At 44.2% G+C, this 25,471-nt stretch overlaps 1 long non-coding RNA gene across 3 annotated transcripts in view; it reads left to right on the top strand.

The window, feature by feature from the left end:
- LOC132535234 (uncharacterized) overlaps positions 1-24,253 on the top strand; it is a 55,661-nt gene extending 31,408 nt beyond the window's left edge. The window contains exons 1-3 of one of the 3 annotated variants that reach the window (XR_009547010.1): positions 12,772-12,934; positions 20,848-20,964; positions 23,894-24,253. This is a non-coding gene — a long non-coding RNA (uncharacterized LOC132535234). Of the gene's footprint in view, positions 1-12,771; positions 12,935-18,668; positions 18,758-20,847; positions 20,965-23,893 lie in introns of those variants that run through there. The other 2 variants (XR_009547009.1, XR_009547008.1) reach the window with 2 other exon arrangements.
- The last annotated feature ends 1,218 nt before the right edge of the window (positions 24,254-25,471 follow it).

The following is a 25,471-nucleotide window of genomic DNA, read 5'->3' as shown; positions in this document are numbered from 1 at the left end:
AACAAAGAGTCACCTACAAAGGAAAACCCATAAGATTAGCAGCAGACTTCTCCATACAAACACTACAGGCCAGAAGAGAATGGCAGGATATCTATCAAGTGCTCAATGAGAAAGGCTTTCAGCCAAGAATACTATATCCTGCTAGACTGTCATTCAGACTAGATGGAAGCATCAAAACCTTCTCAGACAAGCAACAGTTGAAGGAAGCAACCATCACCAAGCCTGCCTTGAAAGAAGTTCTGAAAGGTTTCCTATAAACAACCAGACCACCACAAATAGAACAAAACACTCTAAAACTCTACAAGAATGGCGTTAAAATATCTTCAATCTTTGATATCAATAAATGTGAATGGCCTGAATTCACCTATTAAAAGACACAGAGTAGGAAGATGGATCAGAAAACACAACCCAACAATATGTTGTCTACAGGAAACTCACCTAATGCAACAAGACAAACACAGACTTAAAGTGAAAGGATGGAAAACTATCATTCAAGCCAATGGCCCACAAAAAAGGGCAGGAACAGCTATTCTCATATCTGACATGATAGACTTTAAAATAGATAAGATTAAAAAAGATAGGAATGGACACTACTTAATGCTCAGAGGATCAGTCAATCAAGAGGACTTAACAATTATTAATATCTATGCACCCAATGAGAAGCCATCTAAATACATCAAACTTCTACTGAAAGAGCTACAGCAATATATTAACAGTAACACAATCATAGTAGGGGACTTCAACACCCCACTATCTCAACTTGACAGATCATCCAGGAAGAAAATCAGTAAAGACATAAGGGAGCTAAATGAAGAGATAGATAACCTAGAACTATTGGACATTTTCAGAGTCATTCAGAGCAAGTTGTGGTATATATACACAATGGAATACTACTCAGCTGTAAAAAATGGTGACTTCACCGTTTTCAGCCGATCTTGGATGGACCTTGAAAAAATCATGTTGAGTGAAATAAGTCAGAAACAGAAGGATGAATATGGGATGATCTCACTCTCAGGCCGAAGTTGAAAAACAAGATTAGAAAAGAAAACACAAGTCGAACCTGAAATGGAATTGGAGTATTACACCAAAGTAAAAGACTCTGGGGTGGGTGGGTGGGTGGGTGGGGAGAATACAGGTCCATGAAAAATGATGAATGAAATAGTGGGGGTTGTATTGCTAAATGGGAATCTGGGGAATGTTATGCATGTAAAAAAAAAAAAAAAAGAAGTAGAAACGCAAAGCAGAAATTGACTGAGTTTGGAGTATGGCACCAAAGTAAGAAAGCAGAAGTATACTAGAGTTTGCAGTGAGTACCTCCCTAATACTTCCTCTCCACTTTTCCAAGCTTTGGGTCCATGATTGCTCAACAATTTGTTTGGCTTTGTATGTTAACTCTCTTTTCAGTCACCAGGTTCCAGGTATCATCAGGATGCCGACCAGACTTCCCTGGATTGAAGACCCCACCAATGTGTCCTGGAGCTCAGCTTCCCCAGAGACCCATCCTACTAGGGAAAGAGAGAGGCAGACTGGGAGTATGGACCGACCAGTCAACGCCCATGTTCAGCGAGGAAGCAATTACAGAAGCCAGACCTTCTACCTTCTGCAACCCTCAATGACCCTGGGTCCATGCTCCCAGAGGGATAGAGAATGGGAAAGCTATTGGGGGAGGGGGTGGGATATGGAGATTGGGCGGTGGGAATTGTGTGGAGTTGTACCCCTCCTACCCTATGGTTTTGTTAATTAATCCTTTCTTAAATAAAAAAAAAAACAATAATAACTATAACAACAACAACAACAACAAAAAACAAGGGCAACAAAAGGGAAAAAAAATTTTTAAAGTTGGTGTATTTCACCAAAGTAAAAGACTGGGGGGTGGGGGGGAGAGTACAGCTCCAAAAAGGATGACAGAGGACCTAGTGGGGGTTGTATTGTTATGTGGAAAACTGAGAAATGTTATGTACAAACTATTGTATTTACTGTCTAATGTAAAACATTAATCCCCCAATAAAGAAAAAAAAAATTCCACATGAAGTTAATTTACATACAACTTTAACATGAAAGGGGTGTTTCTAATAGTGCCCAGCATGTATGTCTACAAAAATCATTCTTTTTTTGCCTCCAGGGTAATTGCTGGGGCTTGGTGCCTGCACTACAAATCCACTGCTCCTAGAGGCCATTTCCCCCCATTTTTGTTGCCCTTGTTGTTATTATTGTTATTGCTGTTGTTGTTATTGGACAGGACAGAGAAAAATCGAGAGAGGAGGGTAAGATAGAAAAGGGGAGAGAAAGACACCTGCAGACTTGCTTTACCGTTTGTGAAGTGACCCTACCCCCACCCCCGCAGGTGGGGAGCCAGTGGCCCAAACCGGGAATCCTTGCACCAGTCCTTGCACTTCGAGCCACTACACTTAACCTACTGCTCTACCGCTCCCCCAAAACATTCTTTTTAAAAATATATATTTATTTATTTATTCCCTTTGGTTGCCCTTGTTGTTTTATTGTTGTAGTTATTATTGATGTTGTCGTTGTTGGATAGGACAGAGAGAAATGGAGAGAGGAGGGGAAGACAGAGAGGGGAAGAGAAAGACAGACACCTGCAGACCTGCTTCACGGCTTGTGAAGCGACTCCCCTGTAGGTGGGGAGCCAGGGGCTCGAACCTGGATCCTTCCACCGGTCCTTGAGCTTCGAGCCACTTGTGCTTAACCCGCCCAACTCCCGAAAACATTCTTAACATTGAGCTCTGAGCGCTTTTTATATATTGGAAGTGTAAGTTCATTATCAGGTACATAGCTACCAAGTATTTTCTAGTGTGTGGTGTGTCATTTTGTTCTAACTCATCCTCTTAATTTCTTATTCCTTAATACTTCAAAGAGCAAAAAGTAACTTTGATCATGTACGACTTACCAATTTGTTTTTATATGGATCTTTAGTTTTCTTTTGCAATTTTACATTAAGCTTATGATGTTCTTAGGGTTAGCTTTTGTATATGGACAGAAATTCACGGTTTTTACATATAGTAAGTTACATCAGTCCCATTTACCGACACAGACAGTCTTTCCTCCACTCAATTGTTTGTGTACATTTATTTAAAAAGTTTCATGCAAGTAAGTATATCTCTGAACTCTCTCTCTCTCCTTAAAGATTTTATTTATTTATTTAAGAGAAAGATAGGAGAGAGAGAAAGAAACAGACATCACTCTGGTACATGTGCTGCCCGGAATTGAAGTAAGGACCTCATGCTTGAGAGTCCAATGCTTTGTCCACTGAGCCACCTCTCAGACCACATCTCTGAATCCTCTATTCCAGTTTTCTTTTCTAACTTCATGACAGTATATCCTTGTCTTGATAAAGGTACATTTATAAATTTTGAAATCATGTCACTCTGGTAGTCCAATATTTTTCAGAGTTATTTTGCCTGTTCTAGATCCTTAGAATTCCTACATTTTATAATAGTTCTGTCAGTACTTATTTATTTATTCATTTATTTATTATTTTTGCCACCAGGCTTATCACTGAGGCTGTGTGCCTGCATGCGGAATCCAGTAGACCTAGCAGCCATTTTCCCTTTCTTTCTTTCTTTTTTTAAAACTGATAAGACAGCTAGAAATTGAGAAGGGAAGGGAAGAGAGAGAGAGAAACTTGTAGGCCTGCTTCACCACTCATGAAGCTTCTTCCCCCCTGCAGGTGGGGAGTGAGAGCTCAAACCCAGGTCCTCACAGATGATACCTGGTGTGCTCAACCTGGTATCCTACTACGAGGCCCCAGTTTTGTTTCTAAAGAAAATCTGTTGGACTAAGGTGGCTATTGTTGGGGGTGGCGCAGAACTTTGATGTCACTAGAAAAACATCTTGAAAGCGAATGAAGCATATTCATTTCAGGTATAGTCATTATAAGAAGATTATAGCAACTCTGTTTTTAAAGAAAAAAAAAAAAGAACTGTCTATATCAAAGTCCGGCAGAGAAGCAATTACAGAAGCCAGAACTCCTTGCCTCTGCACCCCCAAAAAGAATTTTGGTCCATACTCCTATAGAAGGAAATGTTAGGAAGGAAGATGACGGGAGTCAGGCTGTAGCACAGCAGGTTAAGTGCACGTGGCGCAAAGTGCAAGGACCAGTTAGGAGCCCGGTTTGAGCCTCCGGCTCCCCACCTGCAGGGGAGTTGCTTCACCTAAGGAGGTCAGGTGCTTTTTCCCTTATCTGAGAGGCAGGCAAATAAAGGAAGGAAGCCCCGAAGTTGTAATAGGTCTAAGTGTGACTTAAACAAATGAAAGTGAGCCCTTAGAAGTGAATAAAATGGGCGTCAGCTCCCACATGGGGTCAGCTATTCTTGCCCAAGTGGCCCATGAGCTTCACTAGTGTGTACCTTTTCATTTTCCGGATTAAGAGTTTAAAATACTGGGGGGGGGGGAAATCCTATGAGGAGTACTTAGTTGGGGAAGGAGCCTTTAACAATGGAATGAAAAGCACTAATCTGGGTCTTATAAATACAAAAAAAAAAAAAAGTCATGGAGCATACACTAGTGGAGTACTACTCAGAAGTTAAAAAAAAAAAGACTATTGTTTTCTTTTGGACTAAATGGATGAGGTTGGAAGTGGTCATGCTTAGTGCTGTACATAAGGAAGTGAAGGACAAATATAGGATGATTTCACTCATAAGTAGAATTAAAACACATGAACTTGTAAAGAAAAAATATGTATTGATATTAGTTGACTATAATATATATATATATATATATATATATTATAGTCAACTAATATCTATGACCTTGGGAGAACTATGGTATTACTCTTGGAGGGAGATGGGGGCTTTGGAGGTGGGTGTGGTGTAGAATTATATCCTTACTATCTTATAATTTTGCACATCACTAATAAAAATACATTTAAGTTAAAAAAAAAAAGGAGCAAAATCTCACTTAATTCTTGGGATGAATCTCTCAGAAATTACTAACATCATCCCCAGTTAGCAACCAAAAAAAACCAAATATATTGTAGATGTATTCTTGGCACATACTTAGCACATGGCCAAGCGGAACTTCTAGTCTAGACAGCCTGTTTTCAGAAACTGGCCACAGGTTCTCTGATGGGCTGTGCACTGACCTCTAAGTGTCTTCCTTTAAGTTAGAGCACAGCAACTCACCGCCCCCAAGGCTAACCTTTCACAAAAACAAATTATGTCACATTAATTGTTAATGTATTAATGAATGCCATTCTCGCAAGTCCCATCTCAAGGTATTTCTGGGAGCCTCCGAGGATATCTTGTGAGTAGTGCCAGATAATGGGTGGCCCCTGTGTCATCACCATCCTCTGTCAAACTCAGGCCTGCTGTGGGGGCTGCTAGGTCTCATGTCTGTGTCTTTGGGGAGGGGGTGGGACAGTGCACTAGAGAGCTCCCTGCACCCACTACTCAAACCCCTGCCCATATTCCAGATGGAGTCATCTGCAGATACAGTCTTTCGCCTCAGTCTGCCACAATTGCTCTGGTATGAGAGTGGAGGGTGAGTATTAGCATAATTTTAGGAACAGATTCCAAAGGCTCACTGGGGTCACTGATCCTCTTGGTCCTCAAGCATGTGGTCTGTGGAGGAGAGAGGAGTAGTCTCCCCTGCCTCCCCAAAGCTTCAGCTCTTACTGGGGGGGGGGGGGGAAGAGACAAGGTGAGTTGCTGCTACAAGCATAGCATGTCAGGAGACCCTCAGATCCTCAGGAGCAGGGCACAGCTGGTATGATGTCTTTTTTCTGCTGTCCTTTAAGGACTCCACTTTCTTATATTCAGAGATTTGTCTCCAAGTCATTCCCTTTATTAATTTAGTGGGTTAACAACAAATACTCATTATATTCTTTTTAAAAAATATATTTATTTGTTTATTTTCACTTTTGTTTCCTTTTTTATTGTTGTAGTAGTTATTATTGTTGTTGTCATTGTTAGATAAGACAGAGAGAAATGGAGACAGAGGGAGAGAGAAAGATAGACACCTGCAGGCCTGCTTCACTGCCTGTGAAGTGACTCCCCTGCAGGTGGGGAGCCGGGGCTCGAATCGGGACTTGAACGGGGACTCCCCTGGGGGGACTTCCCTGGTGGGGAGCTGGGGGCTCGAAACGGGATTCTTACATTGGTCCCAGCGCTTTGAGCTACTGCGGGACTCCCAACAAATACTCATTGTAAAGCAATGATCTGCAGAAGCCTGACATCTCTGCCATAACGAATGCTCTCTTCCTTGGCTTGTGTCTCCCTGTGAGCAGAGCTGAGCCACCTCTCCAGATTCAAAAGAGGTCTTGAAACTTTACATCAGGCTCAACCTGACGCTGTTGACTGGCTATGGAAGAAGGGCAAACGCTAGAAGAAGAAGAAGCTAAAGAAGTGGGTGGAGGGTATTCCTTTGCAAAGTAATCCCAGAATGTAAAAAAAAAGACTCAGTACAGGGAAGGGAGGGGGCCACCACCCTGAGGATGTCTTATCAAGCTCTGTTTCGCACAGTGGGAGCTCTACTTGACTGAAAGCACCAAGAAGTGTAGGGTCCACCTGTGCCCCATTCACCCCTAGAGGGCAGGAGCCTTTACTCACTTTCCAATTCCCTTTGTGAAGAGTTGAGGCTGGTTCTCTCCAGGACCTTGCCCTCTCTGTGGAACAGCAATGGTAGGGACTGCCCCACTCTCTGAAGGGAGGTTGGGTCAGCCTACGCTGCCCCTCACAGAAGACAGGGCCTGAAAGGAGTGAAGCCTGGAATGTTCCCAGCTGTGGCCATGAACTGTGAGCTCAGACTGTCAGGGACTCAGAAGTCACTCAGACTCCTGTACTAAGTAGAAATATATACATATATATGCCCTAGGTCAGGTTGATGGGGTAAACAGTTAATTTTATTCATGGATATTTTTTTCAAGATCCAGAGCTACTCTCTGCCCTAATTAAACTTTCTGTTTTTTTTTTCTCAACTCTGACACCATCTTCTCAGACAATACTTTTGTCCAACTCCATGTTAGTTTTAAATTCAAGTAAAAACTATGATATTCATAGGCCCCTAGGAACATACCTAAAATAGACATCCATACTTCTTTCCACTCTAAGGTCCCTGTTCTCATCTGCTCTATTCCTACTTTTTGGCTCCTTTTCATTAATCATTTTGACTGGATTTCTACCTTGCCACCTTTTAGACATCAAGTTGCAGTTGCTACCATGATTCTATCCTGACTTCCTTGGGCAGATGGCCCAACCAATATGTCCTGGAACCTCACCTCTCCAGAGTCCTACATGACTAGGGGAAGATAGAAACAGGCTAGGGGTATGGATCCACCTACCAATACGCATGTCCAATAGAGAAGCAATTAAAGAAGCCAGAACTCCTACCTTCTGCACTCCAAAAAGAATTTTAGTCCATATTCCAAGTGGGGGAGAAATGACGGGGAAGATGACAAGAGGGTTCTGAACTCCAACTCCATCAGGACCCAGAGAGAGAAGAGGAAGAAGGGAAGGACATTTGGATGTAGTGATAGGTGTAGTGTATGTGTGACTTAGAAAGGAAGAAAAGATGGGGACATCAGTAAAAAAGGGCAAATATATAAATATAGACGGATAGTTGTAGAAATAATAGTTGACCCATGTCTGCAAGCTTGGGAGAACTCTGTAGCTTCCAGTGGAGGGAGTGGGGACACAGAGCTGTGGTGGTGGGGATGGAGCAGAGTTGTACCTCTACTATCTTGAAATTTTGTAAATTATATTCAGTTGCTAATAAAATAATAAGAATAATAAGAAAACAACAAAAGAAAGTCGAGGCTGGCACCAGTTGCCTGCCCTGCCCTCCAGAAGGGGGAGTTTATTCTGTAGCTTCAATGTGTCTCCACTTGAGAGGGGCAAGCCAGGGGTGGGGGAGGTCTAAGAGTAGGGGGCAACTCCCCAGAAGATGGACCCAAATCATTGGTCAGGGAAGGGGCCATGATGAAGCACCAAGAATATATACCCGGGTTCCTTCTGAGGCTTTCCTGATTAAGTGAAATAATTTATGCAAAATTCCTAAACTGATACCTGTTATCCCTCCGCCTCCAGGGTATTTCTAGATTCCTTGGTGGATATGCCCTGTCATAAAAAATGAACTTGTGGGAGTTGGGCGGTAGCGCAGCAGGTTAAATGCACTTGGCGCCAAGCTCAAGGACTGGCGTAAGGATCCGGGTTTGAGCCCCCAGCTCCCCACCTGCAGGGGAATCGCTTCACAGGCGGTGAAGCCAGTCTGCAGAAGTCTATCTTTCTCTCCCCCTCTCTATCTTCCCATCCTCTCTCCATTTCTCTCAGTCTTATCCAACAACAATGGCATCAACAACAACAATAATAATAACTTCTACAACAATAAAAAAACCACCAAGGGCAACAAAAGGGAAAATAAATAATAATAATAAAAATGAACTCACAGGAGGTGACCTATGGTGCACCCAGCAGAGTCTTTCTTTTAAAAAGAAAGAAAAATAAATAATAAGAAAAAAAAGGTCACCAGGAGCAGTGGTTTGTCATGTAGACACTGAGCCCCAGCAACAACCCCGGTGGCATTAAAAAACAAACAAAAACCCCCTCTTATCCTATGTGTTTTGTCTGTGTTTCCTTTTTATAAATATACATTAAAAAAAGAAAATAAATAAATCTATATAAAACATATAATATAATAAAATAATTATTTTTAAAAGAAAAAACAACAACAGGAGACTGCTTATACTCTCATCCCTATGACAACACAGCTGGTCACAGGACTCTAGACTAGTGCAGGCACCTGTAGTGAGGGTCTTCTCGATCTCTATCTCAACTTCCACTAATGACAACTGATGAGATGTCAACTAGGCAGTCAGAATTCACTTATGTTATTACCATAAACAAATACAATAAGATAAAATAACATCAAATGAAATCACAGGACTGGTTGGATAGAAAAGAACTTTACGGTGGAAGAGGTCACTTAGACACTGGGAACCATGGCTAATCAGACTTGGCTGTACAACATACTTCCCAAAAGGGGAGTAAGGGTCTAGTCTTAACGCTGAGTGGCGTTAGGAGGGTGGAACAGCCCTTACACATTGAGGAGTTCTGCAGGAACTATGTTTAGCAAGGGAGAGAGGTGGGCACAGCCAAGGGACAGACATCATAGCACAGACATAATCATACATTGAGTGGACAGAAAACAAGAAAGAAAAAGTCACTTGGGGCATGCTTTTTGTTGTTGTTGTTGCATGACAGTGAGAGAAAAGGTGACTCACTGCTGAGCTTCAGCTTCACTGCTCAGTCCCCAGCCCCCACTGACCAGTTCTGTGCAGTCAGGGGTCTGGGCCCTTATCAGTACAAAGGTATTTATTTGTAGGCTCTGACTTGGTCCAATCAAAGCCACAAGAATGTAGCACCATGACTACTCCCAGCAAGGGGTTGTCATATCCTCTTAACTATAAGCCTCAGGCCAGTTTTTGTTTTCTTATCCCTAGAGACTCCTCAGTTTTATTGGAGGAAAAAGAGGCACAGGATTGCAAAAAATTCCCATATTTTGATTACACCCTCATGGGATTTACCTACATTTACCAAAACATGTCTTGTTTATGAATTGGGACTGTGATTACTGACATTGTAGAGGTACTTTCACCAGAAGCCTTGGCCCTCATGAATGCTGGCCAGGTGACATGGCCCTATTAGCCTGGTCTGTGTCTATGTCCTTCTCTGTTCTAGTGTAAAGACTTGTGCTCTGTGCTCTGCAGTTCAGGATTTGAACAAAGAACTTGAGAACTAAGGTCTTCTGAATCCCAGATGTGTAATAATCAAGCCCAAGTTGTGTAGTTTCTGAATTATGTCTTTCTGTGCAGAGAAGATAGCTTAGACACAAAAGTCACTTAGCTTTTTAATAATTGATTGGTAAGAGATTGCATCATGGGCAAAAGAGAGAGAGAGAGAGAGAGAGAACACACCTTAAATATAAGCCATTAACAGTGGCTGAAGCAGAAGAAATCATTCTACCATCCCTTGAGGCCTGGCCTGGCCTGGCTTTAGTCTTCTGATGACCTAATCCTTTTGCATAGAGAGTTTGTGTGTTCAGGTTACGAATGTTCCATTTCATTGGAACCTTCTGGAAGCAAGTCCAGTACGGCTAGTGCTTATCTGTCCAAGCTAGGCTGACCTGTGCTGGTCTTTCATGCCTAGGCTGGTCCTAAATAGGAATGTCCAGTTCTCCTTCCCCTATCTTGTTCGTAGACTGAGGCTCGACATTACTGGCTTCATAGAGTCTCTAAGCTTTGCTATGGTTCTTCAAGGACTGTCTTGGCCACTTTTTTTGGCTGATTTACCCATTGTTTTCCATTAATTTCTGGCTTAACAGGGGACCTCTTTCTCTAATCCCCGTGATAATACAGTCCTGTGATAGTCACAGGACTCTAGGCCAATCCAAGCTCCAGTAAGCGGGGTCTTCTTGAGTTCTATCTCAGCCTCCACTGATGATAGCTGGTGAGGTGTGAGCTAGGGAAACAGCCAGAATTCACTTTCATTTTGGAATGTTAATGTATCGCTACAAACTCCTGCCTCTGTTGGTCCCTAGCCCCATATGCATAATCTCATAATCTGCCCTGAACGACAAGAGTGAGTTTTAGTCTCAGGAGCACCAAAATCTGACCTGATTTACATCATTTGCCAGAAACATCAGAGCTGTACCAAAGGGTGGCTATTTCTAGCCCGTCCTGATCTCCTCAGTGTGACTTTGAATAACATGCTGCTACAGAAAAAAGAAAAAAAATGGTGGCCACCGATCATGGAAGGCCCAGTGCCCAACGGAGCTGCTCTGCATGGCATGATGTGCGTGCTGGATTGCTGCTCTAAGCTGTGCTCCACATTAGGAAACCTGCCTTTGCCCTAAGGATTTGTGGTCAGGGGTTAAGGTCTGTAATCAGGATTGTCTCAGGGAAAGTTCTGGACAGGGAGAAGTGGCCACAAGTGATCTTTGCTCTCCAAGCCAGAGGTAGCTGCAGCTTGAATAAAATGTCACTGGGTTTATCTGTGTAGTTATAGTGTGTGGACACTTTATTTTATTTATTTATATTTTATTTTATTTATTTTTGCCTCCAGGGTTATTGCTGGGGCTCGGTGCTGGCACTACAAATCCACTGCTCCTGGGGACCATTTTTTCCCCTATTTTACTAGATAGGACAAAGAGAAATTGAGAGGGAGAGGTAGCTAGAGAAAGAGAAAGAAAGACACTTGCAGACCTGCTTCACTGCTCATGAAGCATCCCCCCTGCAGGCGGAGAACTGGAGACTCGAACCCAGATCCTTGCAAGGGTCCTTACACTTATTACTATGTACTCTTAACCGTGTGTGCCACCACTGCCTGACCCCCCTGTGTATGGACAGTTTAAAGATAGTCACATGGACAAACTCTCCATTAAAAAAATAATAAAGAAAATCTAGATTCGCTAATGTGGCATCATCTTAAAAACTGAAAATCTCTTAGGAAGACCAGAAGCATTTCTAGATATTTTAGAGAACTTTAGCTTTCTTTGTTCCTTCTCTCCTTGGCTTCCTCTGGAAACCCTCCCCATTGGTGTTTGTCTGTAAGAGAGCATCTCTCTTGTAGTAGGAGATTGTAGCTTCTTTAGGAAAGGAAATGGAAGGCCAAGCCTGAACTCTAAACACCAGACCATCTTGTTACCTTTGCCTTTACAGGGAGTGTGCTCGAGGGTCTACCTAGTTGATGTCAGACACTTTGATGTGGAATATTCGGGAGGAATGCTTGGTGCACAGTCTTGGTATCTCTTTTCTTAAATGCCAAGGGAGCCAAGGCTGTGTGTCTAATGTGAACTTGTAGCTTGCGTTTTTCAGAGATGAGCATTCTAGGAGGTGAGGAGAGCAGCAGTAGGGGAGTGAAATGAGTGAACTTAGGCTCAAGCCTGGAGCTGAGCCTAAGTTCAGGAAACTTGGGCACCAGTTTAGAGCACACATAACCAAGTTCTCCCTACACCCAGGAGTGAGGGCACTGGAATAGCCATGTGTCCTGAGGACTAGGGCTTGACACATCTTGGTGCTTCTGGCTTGTTGCCCAGGGGCCTTTCCAGGCTTGGACAGAGGACTCCAATCCAGAGGTGGAGACGCTGGGGCTTGGGGTTGACTGGCGCATACTTAATCATATTGTGCAAGACACACCGTCAGGGTACCGACAGCCTCTGCTATAACTCTTTCTATTAAACACTCCAGGGGTTAAAACATATATGGATATCATTTTACCAAATTGACAGAAGAGGGAAAGTAAAACTATTCCTTCCACTCTGAGGCTCGGGTACTCACCCTATTTTTGTGGGAGAGCCTATACACATGGGGAAACAACAGTGAAGTCTCTGATGGCAGGGGGTCCAGCTGGACTTCGTAACTGATTCACTGCAGGGTATGTGACTTAGTCTTGACCATCAAGACATGAGGAGAAGCCTGTGTGTGTGAGTGTGTGTGTTTATGTGCATATGTGTGCATGTGCTTGGCATTTTTAATGGGTTGGTTTAAAACCCACCTTGTGCTCTACCTGGAGCCCCTCCAAGAATCTTCCTAATTGACTGACTGTTTAATGAGTCTATATCAGGCACCTGCTACACAGGCAGCACAAGGGCAGGTCTTTCTGGGAATAAGAGAGTCATATAAAGCACTGTCTTCATCTTCAAGCATCATCAAATTTAGCTGGTGGGTAAAAGCTGGAAGTAAAAGCAAACTAACGACTTAGAGCAGGCCACAACCAGCGTGGGCTGCTGGAGGTGAGGAGCTGGAGAACTCTGGGCTGAGCTTCTCTCAGGAGAATGGAGGAGAGTGAGGCCACCAAGATCAACACACGCCAGATGATAAATACAGCAATTAGCAGAGCTGAGGTTCAAACCCAGGACTCCTCCCAACACCTGACGTGTAACTAACCACTGGACGGGGAGGCATTGCAGCTGCCAAGATGGATGTGTAAGTCTGAAAGGCTGATTTGTTCATTTATAATGAGGAATAGAACTGACCAACATTGTAATCCAGTGTTTGGAAAAGTCCTGGAGGGAGCTTGGCGCTGATTAGCAGAGAGAGGCCCACTGACACTTGGCTGGGGGCGCTGATCTCCCTGGGTGTAGAGTGCTCCTGCGAGGACGGCACAGTCTCAGGGCTCCTGTTTCAATGCTAGTCGTGTGTCTTTTCCCAGACATGGCTAAACCCCACTGATGTGATCTCTAGGTAGTAATTATACTTCCATGCAATGGCCAACTAGTAAATGTTTAATAAACGGCTCTAAGGGGAAAGAGTCCTGATTAGCATTACTTGCCAAGTCTCATGATGTCAGTACTTGGTGCCAAGACTGACTCCAAGGTGCCAGTGGGCAGTGCGGTGCCCAGCATCCAGCATCTACCCACCCTCCCAGCTCTGGTGTGGTCAAGCTTCTCCTGTACACCACTGTGACATGTTGCTGCTTGCTTGTCAGGGTCCATGTCCAGATGTCCCGACAGCAATTATGAGATGTTTCCAGACAGCTTTGTAGCACATTTACCAAATTAGTCATAGTCATTGTATGTGAACCTTTCCAGTTTATTTTTCTGGGAAGAGGCCTCATTTCCAGGCTGTTGGAGAGAACTTTAATTCTGTATCCATAGACTATCAGTTGACACTGTTGTAAGGTGACCATCACAGTGACTGGGAATCTGATAGTTCAAGAAACCCAAGGTGGATTTCTTTTCGGTATTGATGTAAGTTCAGAGTTCAGTGGGAAAAACTAAACAAAATGATAAAAAGAAAAATGGGGGGGGAGGGGCCCGGTGGTGGCGCACCTAGCTGAGCGTACATATTACAGTACACAAGGACCGGGGTTTGAGCCCCAGTCCCCACCTGCAGGGGGGAGACTTTGTGATTGGTGAAGCAGTGCCGTGGCTGTCTCTTTTTCTCTCTGCCTCCCTCTATATCACCCCTTCCCTCTTGCTTTCTGGCTGTCTCTATTCAGTAAATAAATAAAGATAAAAATATTTTAAAAAGAAAGAAAGCTTATGTCTTAAAACCAGGAAGCAACCCAGGTGTCCAACAAAAGATGAGTGGCTTATTAAGTTGTGGTCTATATACACACTGGAAAACTACTCAGCTATTAAGAAGGATGATTTCACCATTTTCAGCCCTTCTTGGATGGAGCTTGAAGGAATCATGTGAAATGAGATAAGTCAGAAACCGAAGGATGAATATGGAATGATATCGCTCATTGACAGAAGTTGAAGAACAAGATCAGAAGAGAAAACACTAAGCAGAACTTGGACTGGAGCTGGAGTACTGCACCAAAGGAAAAGACTCTGGGATGGGAAGGGAGGGCTCAGGTCCTGGAACACGATGGCAGAGGAGGACCTAGTGGGGGTTGAATTGTTATGTGGAAAACTGGGAAGTCTTAAGCGTGTACAAACTATTGTATTTACTGTTGATTATAAAATATTAAATCCCCAATAAAGAAATAAATAAGAGAGAGAGAGAAGGCTAAGAGGTCTGTGTATCTTCTGAGACACTGCTCCCCCATGTCCCTTGCCCAATATAAAATGACAGGAAAAAGCCAAAAATGATGTGATCCAGTGACAGCCCAGGAGACAGTGAGAGACCTGTCAATGCAATTTTGAATTAAGGCAACAGAAGCTCACACACACACACACACACACACACACACACACACACACACACAGAGAGAGAGAGAGAGAGAGAGAGAGAGAGAGAGAGAGAGTCAATTTTGAGGTTTTATAGGAAAACAAAAGCAGATTTAAAAATTGTCTCACTAGCTGATGGGGAAGTCCCATTAGCTCTGGGTACCGGATTATGTGAGATCAAATAGGCAGGATATGGATGGCTTCGTTTTCTGGGAAGAAATTATCTACTCTGAGGCAGTCACGATCAATAGGCCCCTTTGAAGTCTGGCTTGAAATATTGGTAGTGTTTTGGTTGTACTTGTGAATGACCAATTCAGCAAAAGTCAGACCATTTAGCAATTCCCACGGAGAGCCTCTGTCTGCGTTGTGGTGAGGACTTTTCTGTTGAAAGCACCAGCCTCTCCCCAGGGATGTGGAAGTATGGGAGCTGATACCATCACAAGAGACTGCAGGAAGTTCTTCTGTTTCCCCAGGACAGAGGGGTTTCCGGGATGCTGGATTTGTGGTGCTAAAGCCAAGGCAGTCCTGATTAACCCAGAACAGTTGACTATCCAAAGATCAGTGCTTCTCAGCTGGCAATAATCTTGCTTCTCAGATAAAAACACAAGATGCCCTGTTCATTTGAATGTCAGATGGATAATAAATACTTTTCTATTTTTATTTTGATTGCTGCCAAGGTTATTTCTGGGGCTCGATGCCTGCTAAATGAATACTAGACATATTTGTTTATTTATTTATTTTTATTTATGTATTTATTTATTTTAAAAAGGAGACATTAACAAAACCGTAGGATAGGAGGGGTACAACTCCACACAGTTCCCACCACCAGATCTCTATATCCCCTCCCCTCCCCTGATAGCTTTCCTATTCTTTATCCCTCTGGGAGTATGGACTGAAGGTCATTGTGGGGTGCAGAAGGTGGAAGGTCTGGCTTCTGTAATTGCTTCCCCACTGAACATGGGCGTTGACAGGTCGATCCATACTCCCATCCTGCCTCTCTCTTTCCCTAGTAGGGTGGGGCTCTGGGGAAGTGGAGCTCCAGGACACATTGGTGGGGTTGTCTGTCCAGGGAAGTCTGGTCAGCATCATGCTAGCATCTGGAACCTGGTGGCTGAAAAGAGAGTTAACATACAAAGCCAAACAAACTGTTGAACAATTATGGACCTAAAGGCTGGAATAGTGAAGATGAAGTGTTGGGGGTTACTCACTGCAGACTACTGTGTACTTTTGCTTTCAGGTATATATTTTGCCCTAGTTTATGGATACGTGTGAATATATGCTCTATCTCAGGGGACAAGGACTATATCTAGGTTTTGGGACTTTGTTAGGAAGTGAACCACCTGGAATGGAATTAGAGAATACTATGAAAGGAAAGGTCTCATCCGAGTAATGAAGCTGAAGGGTTGTCATTCCACACCTGAAGTCTCTGGTCACAGTCTGAAGTGAACCATGCTGAGGTGGCACTCGTTGCGTTGATTAGGTTGTGATCGGCGGATGCAATATTATTTGATATGAATTGAGAGAGGCATGAAGGAAAGTGCGCCCCACCCTAAGATTGGGGGAAATATAGGCTCTATAGTGGAAATGTGATTGGGGGAAATATAGGCTCTATAGTGGAAATGTGAGGTTCCTATTGTCTTAGGGTTCAAGAAGACAATGGGTAGTTATTGTTATCATCACTTTATTTGGTAATTGGTTAACTTTGAAAAGTCCCTTTGTTAGGATTTGCTGTATCATACACAACATCTTGTATATAGCTGCACCACCGGTTGCTTCTGTTCTCCCTGGTCTAGGCTTTTGAGAGCGTCAACATATCAAAGACTCAGCCTATGTATTAAAAAGACTCAGTCTGTGCTTTAAAAAGTTCGAGACATACGATCAATTTTTCCTCTCTCATATTAATTAAGTAGTGATTTATATGACTACAATTTAATAGGAATGTATATAGACACCATTCCTGCCACCAAAAGACTGTGTCCCCTCCCACCCACCCGCCCCCAGAAACCGAATGTCCACCCTCCCCCTCAAATAAAATTTATTTATTTATTTATTTATTTATTTATCTTTCTATGTCTGATGGCCTCACCTCTCAGGGGGCATCTAGATGACCATGACTGGAGGTGATCTGGACAGTCATCGACAACCTGGGTGTAGATGGGGCGATAGGACCAGCACCTAACAAGGGAGGCCAGGGACGTCGTTAACTACCCAGTAAGGCACGCGATGGCCTCCTTCCCGCCTTAACAAGACAGACAGCCACCCTCTGTGAGCAGCACAGAGGTGGAGAAAAGCTGACCTCAGGCTCACGTAGAGAAGCTGGGTTCCCCCGCAACTGTGTCCTTGTCCGGGAAAGCAAAGGACTGATGTCAGTTCTTCTGCACCACATCAACACGAGGAAATAGGTAACACTAGTTCCTGACCTTTAGTGCTTCCAATGGACTAGGGTCTGCTAGCCAGTGGGAGCTTAAGGAGCGTTCACCACAGGCTAGGCTCTTCCTTGCGCACTTGGGAGGGTGGGGCTGGGCCCCTGTGCCTTGAGACAGGCATACAGATTAAAGCTGGATCACGTCTGTGTGATCCAGGGCCCACAGCTGTCCGTATTTAGCACAGGAGCCTGTATAACCTCCGAGTCCCTGTTAGTCTATTGGAAGTCCATGACCACAGAACATTATTCTAGGTTGCACTCATTTCAGGACCAGTTTTCTTCCTTCAGTGACAGAGTAGGATGGACACAGCCTCTCTTCAGAGAGTGGGACAGTCCCTACCATTGTTGTTCATAGTGAGGGTACAGACCTGATGAAGATCACAAGAAGGCTTTATAATGACGTTCCTGATGGGAGTGACCAGTGATGGTGGAGAGAAGGGTCTATTAGAGGTCTAGGCCCATTGAGTCTATGGGGGAAACTAGGATTCCCTGACTAGGGCCCCAGGTGGGGTGGCCTGGCAGTGACCAAGAAGGCCATCATTAAGTGAGACAGTCTCTTGCCCATTTTCAGTTTTTGTAGTTCCTTGTTTACTTGACAAGCTTGGTCTATCCCAGTTGTTAAAGTGTTGAGTGTCCTTTGTTATATCCATACTGGTATTAGATTTATTGGGTCTGACCTCAAGTTAGGGAGGAAATACACCTAGGATTTTAGTGGGGTCTAAGCTAACCTTGAGTTTTACTACATTTACTTGTTTGGTGATTCTAATAAAGCTTTTCATAAAGAAAAAAAAAAGAAGAAGAAGCTGGATCAATGTGGTCTCCAGGATGCCTTCGTCATCCCAGACTTTTATGGTGATATTTCCTCATCCTCCTGGAGCTTGTTTTTGGCTTTGAAAACAGAACTCGAGAATGTCTTCATTGTTGGCTAAGCAGCACCACCGGTGCCAGCCCCGCCTCGAGTTTTCCTGAAGGAAACAGTCGCAGCAGGAATTTTGTGTAATACTATAATAAGGGGGGCTTTATCCTTTCAAAAATACATCCTTTCTCCTCATTGCCAGCCCTCCCACAGCCCTGTGAAAAATGTAGCTCAGGAGTTACTGAGACGTTTTTATGTTTTTCCTGTCTCCTATATTTTATACCGAGCAACAGAAGGCAATTATTCTGTGGTTCACTTAGGCACGCTAGCTGGAATGAATGAGTGTGAGAGAATCAATGAATCAAAGTGCCAGTTCTTGCGTGCCCACTTCCCTCCTGGGTAAGAGATGGAATGTACAAAGTGGCATGTGCCTGAAAAGGAACTGGTGAGTTGGATTACTCCAGCTAGGTACCCCAGAGAACAGGAATCTGTGTTTAATAGGCTTTCAGTTGGGGGGAAATGAGAAAACTGGGCAAGATGGATGGCTGCACAGTGGTGTGAACAGACTTAGTGCCAGAGATCTGTACACACTTGAGGATGCTTGAAATGATCAGTTATATGTTATATATATTTAAACACAGTAAAAAAATAAAAAGAGGAGGCGGGGCTATGGAGCAGCAGCAGCTGTGTTTCTCTCCTCTCCTCTCCTCTCCTCTCCTCTCCTCTCCTCTCCTCTCCTTTCCTCTCTTCTCCTCTTCTCTCCTTTCCCGGGTCAACTAGGAATACCAAAGGAGACCACCTGGGACCACAAGACAGGACTAGAACAACCTCAGGAACCCACCAAATCACCGGTGAGTGCAAACACATGTGGCTCATGGACAGAGAGGAGCCTAGGGAGAGATTAAGTGGCTGGTAACAGTCCGGAAGTTTGCCAGTTGAGATACCACCTCCAGTCTGTTTCACCCACAAAAAGATGGCTGAAGGGAGGAGAGGACTCCCTAAGACTCACCAAATGCAACTGTGAGTCTCCATTGCTACTGCCCTCAGAATATGGAGCAGGGGGGTGGGGGGGGGAAGCCCTGTGCTGACACCAGGGGACAGAGATCTAACCAGGAAACTCAGGAGAAGATCTATACCTTGGTGGCCTAGCAGTGAGGCTATGAGAGTCTCTTTGCATAACCACTGGATTATCTCTGCCCCACCCTGCTTTAAGTCTTGGTTAGGAGTTAGTGATTAAGCTAAAAAATAAAAAAGAAAGGAATTGGTAGTACAGTATTTTCGAGGCACTTAGTTAGTCATTCTGTGTCCTATAGATGTTTACTGATTATTGAACTAGGTCTGTTCATGCATTTTCCCTGGCAGGGTGGGCAGTAGCCTCATTCTGGTGAACGGAGCATGAGAAAGAGCTCTTCAGTCCAAGACTGTCTTCTGTTTGACATTTGCCCTAACTCTCTCAAATGCAGATCCTGTCATATGTTGGTTTCTGTAAATACATACCTAACGCTAGGAAACCTCTTGCCTTTCCCTTGGTGTGGGGGCAGGTATAGGCTATTTTGGTTTGAATTGTTTGGATCACCCATCACATGGCTGCCAAGCTGCTAGTAGACTATGCAGTGAGGTGACTTTTAACAGGGCAGCTTCTAGAGGCAGAGTGTGCTGGGGTTTAGGCCCCAGCGCTGCCTCTAACTAGTCCTGTTACCCTGAGGATATTACTTGACCCCTCTGGGCCTCCCTTCCTTGTTGGTCATGGAGGAATCAAAAAGGGTAATGAGTCTGCCTGTCCCAAGAAAGCACTCAGTAGATTAAATGCTACCAGCACTTTCACCTTAAGGAGAAAACCCAGGTGGGGAGGCAGCATGCCGCATGCACGGCCTTCCCAGCACCATCACACTGTGCACCACTCCGCACGCACAGTGCCTGTGGGCCCCTCCCTCCTCTGCTTCCACGGGGCCTTTGCTCCCTTGGTTCTTTTTCTCCACACATCGCCTTCTCTTTCACCTTGTTCCCTTGTAGGTGAGCCCAGCCATGGCTTTCTAGGGCTCCTACTTTATGTTGAAAGCTCATGCTCTCTCTTTTTTGCTGGAGCTCAGTGGTCTTCTTTCTCGTTTCTGCACTAGCCCCTGTGTGGAGGCTGAGAACCTTCTGACTCTAGTTTTCAGCACAGGCCTGGGCCCAGCAGGCCTCCTTAATGAAACAATGCCAGAGTGCAGCTCTGAAGGTTCAGTTTGCACAGAAAATCTGCAGGGCTGGGCTTGATGGGGCTTGACCATAACCCAGACGGCCTGGTCTGTGATGGCTCAGGGCTCACGAAAAACCCAGACTGGGGGAGTGAGACTCCATGAGAAAGTCTCTGTTGTAAAGAAGGGAGTTGATGTGTCAAACCCCGCAGACTCTGGGGAGGACAGAGAGGAAAGGCAGGAAGAGCCTGGGTCCCCAGCGGACTTCTAGCTCACCCCTCTTCTGACTTCTGGTATGTCCGCCAGTTAGTCTCTTGTTTTCACATCCAATTGGAAATTATCATTATTTTGTCATCTACAGCTGGAACAGGGCTGGTCCCTGTGAAGCTAAATAAACTCACTCACATGGGTTGCTTGCAAGTTCCCAGGAGGGCTGGACAAAGTATTCTTAGGTTGACATGTTCTCATAATCTTTCTAAAGGAAATTTACTATTATTATTATTTTTTGAAATCTATTAAAGCACTGCCTCTTTCCAGTGTGATGTCCCCTCTGTCATATTTCCTTAGGGTCTGGGAGCAGCTGAGGCAACCACAGACGGTCCAAGGGGACACAAACTGGTCAGCATGCAGCTGGGTGTGGAGAGTTATGGTTTAAGGTCACTTTGGGGTTTAGCCAAGTCGCACTGAAAGACTGAGTATAGGAATGACTTCTAAGAATACTCTCACCACCCACAGCGTTGACTCACCGGCAGCCTTCTCCCAAGGTTCAAGGCCAAAGGGCTTATCAGAGGACCATGTAGAAGGTGGAGGAGAAACTGGATTTGAAACATAGCCTGAGGAAAATTTTTCTGCAAACCAGATGCCTGGGACTGCAAGTAAAGGTGAGTTCTCCCCATTGCCTGTTCAAAAGGTAGCTTTCTTCTGTCACAGTTCACATATGCGATGACCAGGATGACAAACTGGCTATTGGCTAAAGCTCAAAGCATAAGGATGGGCCACCATATAAGAAAGCCTAAAATGTCCGAAGACCTTACAGTTTACAGAAGGTTCCCCAAGTTTAACAATAATTCTAAACCCCATACATGCAAAGCATATACTCTACCACTGAATTGCCTCCCTAGTCCCAGTTCTGGAAATTCAAATGACCTTTTCAATAGTGGGGAGTGTGAGGGTCCAATAAACTTTAAAAACTCAACAACAACAAAAATCTGGGGTGGGTGGTGGTGGCTCACTGGGTAGAATACATAATAAGATCTCTATAAGATGCAGAAGGTGAGAGGTCTGGCTAGCTTCTGTAATTGCTTCTTTGCTGGACATGAGTATTGGTAGGCTGATCCACACCCCAGACTGTTTCTGATTTCCCTAATGGGGCAGTGCTCTGGGGAAGTGGGGTTCCAGGACACCTTGGTGAGGTCGTCTGCCCAGGGAAGTCAGGCTGGTGTCATGGTAGCATCTGTAGCTTGGTGGCTGAAAAATATTAAGATACAAAGCAGAACAAGTTGTTCAGTAATCAGGAACCTAAAGGTAAGAATAGAGCAGATGAGATTTAGGGTTTTCATTTTAGAAGAAGCTAGGAAGTCTATTTTATATTCCAAGGGGCCCGTGACTTTACTCATTCTTGTTTGAGTCTGACAGCTAACATGCAGGTGCGCTAAAGGTATTGTCTGGGGGAGATGGTGACAGAGTTGGGAATAGGACTAGAAAACTGGATCAGGGAAGAGAGTAGCTCCCAAATATGGGAAAAGTATATAAATATTATTAACTGTAAACCCCATCAATTTGATCTGGGGCCCATATTCACCACAGGAGCCTGTGTAACTGGATTGTGTGATTTTTATTTTAATTATTATAACTGGTTGCCATTTCTATTAGTCTCAAATATTTATTTTTACATTCAATATTATATTTGTAGTTTTAAGATTTTTTAATATGCAAAGGGGGAGTTTCTGAGTTATGCGGACCTAGGATAGATGACCCAGTGGCAGTGGTGTGGGGACACTGCCTGCATCTCCTTTCCATGAGTTTCGCCAGAGGAATTATTCTGGTGACTCAAGGCAGCTTCTGGCTGTGGCCCTTGACAACCAAGGCCATGCCAGCAATGGCAGTATTAGATCACACCCACAGACGCACCTCGGAAGACCCAGGAAATACCCACACAGAGACGTTTCTGATGTACAAGAAGTTTATACAAGCAGTAAGGACATAGAATATCCCCCTAACATCCATCTGCACCCTGTCTCCAGGCTGGAGGGAAGCAGCTGAGGCCCCTCACACGGTATGAACTGCAGGGACTCCACAGACCCCCCTCCCCAGTCCTCCCACACCCAAGAGAATCCAGGAAATCTGTGAATTTGGAGTGAAAAGATACAGTATCGTTATTTTCACCAATTTATAGGTCAATTCTAGCAGATTCTTCAGTTACAAACACATAACGGTATTAGCAGGACTGCCAGCAAAGAAATAATGGATATCTCTCTATACCATTGCTGTGTCTGTGGATAACTCAAGATATCATTTATGCTCATTATTACTACAAATTATAGTCATTATTCCACTTGCTGTTAGACCTTATTGAATGTATTCAAATAGAGGCACATACATTACTATATCTCAGTTTATACCTGGTGTTTAAATAATGATTTCAGTGTAAGTTGTTTCCTTTATAAGTTATTATTTTATCTAGATGATTTAAAGACATTACTCTTGGGGTCAGGCAGTGGTGCAGTGGGTTAAGCGCACGTGGCACAAAGCGTAAGGACCGGCATAAGGATCCCGGTTCGAGCTCCCCGCTCCCCACCTGCAGGGGAGTAGCTTCACAGGTGGTGAAGCAGGTCTGCAGGTGTCTGTCTTTCTCTCCCCCTCTCTGTCTTCCCCTCCTCTCTCCATTTCTCTCTGTCCTATCCAACACCGAACAACATCAACAGTGGTAATAATAATAACCACAATGAGGTTACAACAACAAGGGCAACAAAAGGGGGGGGAATGGCCTCCAGGAGCAGTGTATTCATGGTACAGGCACCAAACCCAGCAATAACCCTGGAGGAAAAAAAAAACATTACTCTTAGAGCTTTCAGTCCAAAAAAAGCTGGATAAGGACAAGAGACGTGTGTACTTCAGTGATGGCTCTCTTGGTCATTACCAGGCCACCTTATCATCTGGGGCCCTACTGAGGGGATCCTGGGATTCCTACATAGGCATCATGGGCCTAGACCTCTAACAGATCCCTCTCTCCACCATTGGTGATCATCTCTATCAGGAACTGCGTCGTGGACCTGCTTGTGGGTCCCTACAGGACCTTGCCTCACTGTAAAGCAGGAGTGGTAGAAACTGCCCCGCTCTCTGAAGGGAGACAAAGTCAACATGCTCTCCCACTTGAGGAAGACAAGTCTTATAATGAGTGCAGCCTAAAATGTTCCTATGACTATGGAACATTTTAGACTTACAAGAATGCAGAGGTTACACAGGCTCCTGTGTTGAACATGGGCCCCAGATCAGAGCACTGGGGTTTACAGTTAATAATATTTATATACTTTTCCCATATTTGGGAGCTACTATCTTCCCTGATCCAGCTTTCTGGTCCTATTCCCAACTCTGACAACATCTCCCCTGACAATACCTTTAGCCCATCTGCATGTTAGCTGTCAGGCTCAAACAAGAATGAGTAAAGTCATGTCCCCTTTGGAATATAACTAAAATAGACTTCCTAGCTTCTTCCAAAATGGAGACCCTAGATCTCATTTGTGCTATTCTTACCTTTAGGTCCCTCATTATTAAACAACTTGTTCTACTTTATATCTTAATGTTTTTCAGCCACCAAGCTACAGATGCTATCATGATACCAACCTGACTTCCCTGGGCAGATGACCTCACCAATGCATCCTGAAGCCCCACCTGCCCAGAGCCCTGCCTCACTAGGGAAAGAGAGAGACAGGCTGGGGGTATAAATCCACCTGCCAATATCCATGTCCAGCAGAGAAGCAATTACAGAAGCCAGAACTCCCACCTCCTGCACCCCATAACAATATTGGGCCCATACTCCCAGAGGAATAAATAATAGGAAACTTCTAATGGAGGGGATGGGATGCAGAACTCTGGTAGTGGGAATTGTGTGGAATTGTACCCCTCTTATCCAACGGAATTGTCGTTCATAATTAAATAAAAAAAAAGGAACTCCTAGTTGATAAGAACAAGTTGCCAAACACAGGAAAGGTTAAAAAATACCCATGAAAGAAGAAACTTCATGAATGGGAGAGAAGACACTGGGAGGGGCCAGGGATAAAGAAAAGAAAAATGCAGGTGGGAGTCGGGTGGTGGCACAGCTGGTTAAGCACACGTGGTGTGAAGCAAGGACCGGTGTAAGGTTCTCAGTTTGAGCCCCTGGCTCCCCACCTGCAGGGGAGTCACTTCACAGGCAGTGAAGCAGGTCTGCAGGTGTCTTATCTTTGTCTCCCCCTCTCTATCATCCCCTCCTCTCTCCATTTCTCTCTGTCCTATCCAACAACAGTGACATCAGCAACAACAATAATAACTATAACAATAAGATAACAAAGGCAACAAAAGAGAATAAATAAAAATTTAAAAAGAAAAGAATTTAAAAAATAATACAGTTATATAGCTCCACAATCTTATAATCCTATAAACCATTATCACATCACTAATAATTTTTTTAACTTTACTTAATTTGATAGAGCAGAGAGAAATTGAAGTGAAGAGACCGAGAGACACCTGCAGCCCTGCTGCGCCATTTGTGAAGCTTTCCCCCTGCAGGGGAGGACCTGGGGCTTGAACCTGGGTCCTTGTGCATGGTAATATATGCACGTAACCAGTTATGCCACCACCTGGTTCCACTAATAAAACATTTTCAAAATTACAAAGATGAAATAAAAAAGAAAAGAAGATGGGGATAGAACTGGAGAAGCAGGAAGAGGTGGAGGAGGAGGAGGTAGCAGATAAGGAGGAGGTGAAAGAGGAGGAGGAGGAGGAGGAGGAGGAAGAGATGAAGGAGGACGAGAAGGAGAAGAATAATGCATAACCCAAGTGGCAAGCTTTTAGCTCTGAGTCAAATTTTTCAAGTCTATGTATGCATTCATTAATTCAGTCTTTCGTTTATTGAGTGACCAAGAGGGGGCTCTGTGGGTAAGAACTCACCCCTTGCCTGCATGGGGTCTTAGGTTGGCTTCCCTTAGCCCTTCACATGCCAGAGCAGTTCTCTTATCTCTTGCTTACTCCATAAAATAAATAATTTTGGGGGCCAGGAGGTAGTGCAGTGGGTTAAACACATGTGGCGCAAAGCCCAAGGATGGTCATAAGGATCCCGGTTGGAGCCCACGGCTCCCCACCTGCAGGGGAGTCACTTCACAGGTGGTGAAGCAGGTCTGCAGGTGTCTA

This window comes from Erinaceus europaeus, chromosome 21, assembly GCF_950295315.1.
Source record: "Erinaceus europaeus chromosome 21, mEriEur2.1, whole genome shotgun sequence".
In the NCBI taxonomy this organism is placed as follows: domain Eukaryota; kingdom Metazoa; phylum Chordata; class Mammalia; order Eulipotyphla; family Erinaceidae; genus Erinaceus; species Erinaceus europaeus.
This window is presented reverse-complemented; position numbering and strand designations above follow the sequence as displayed.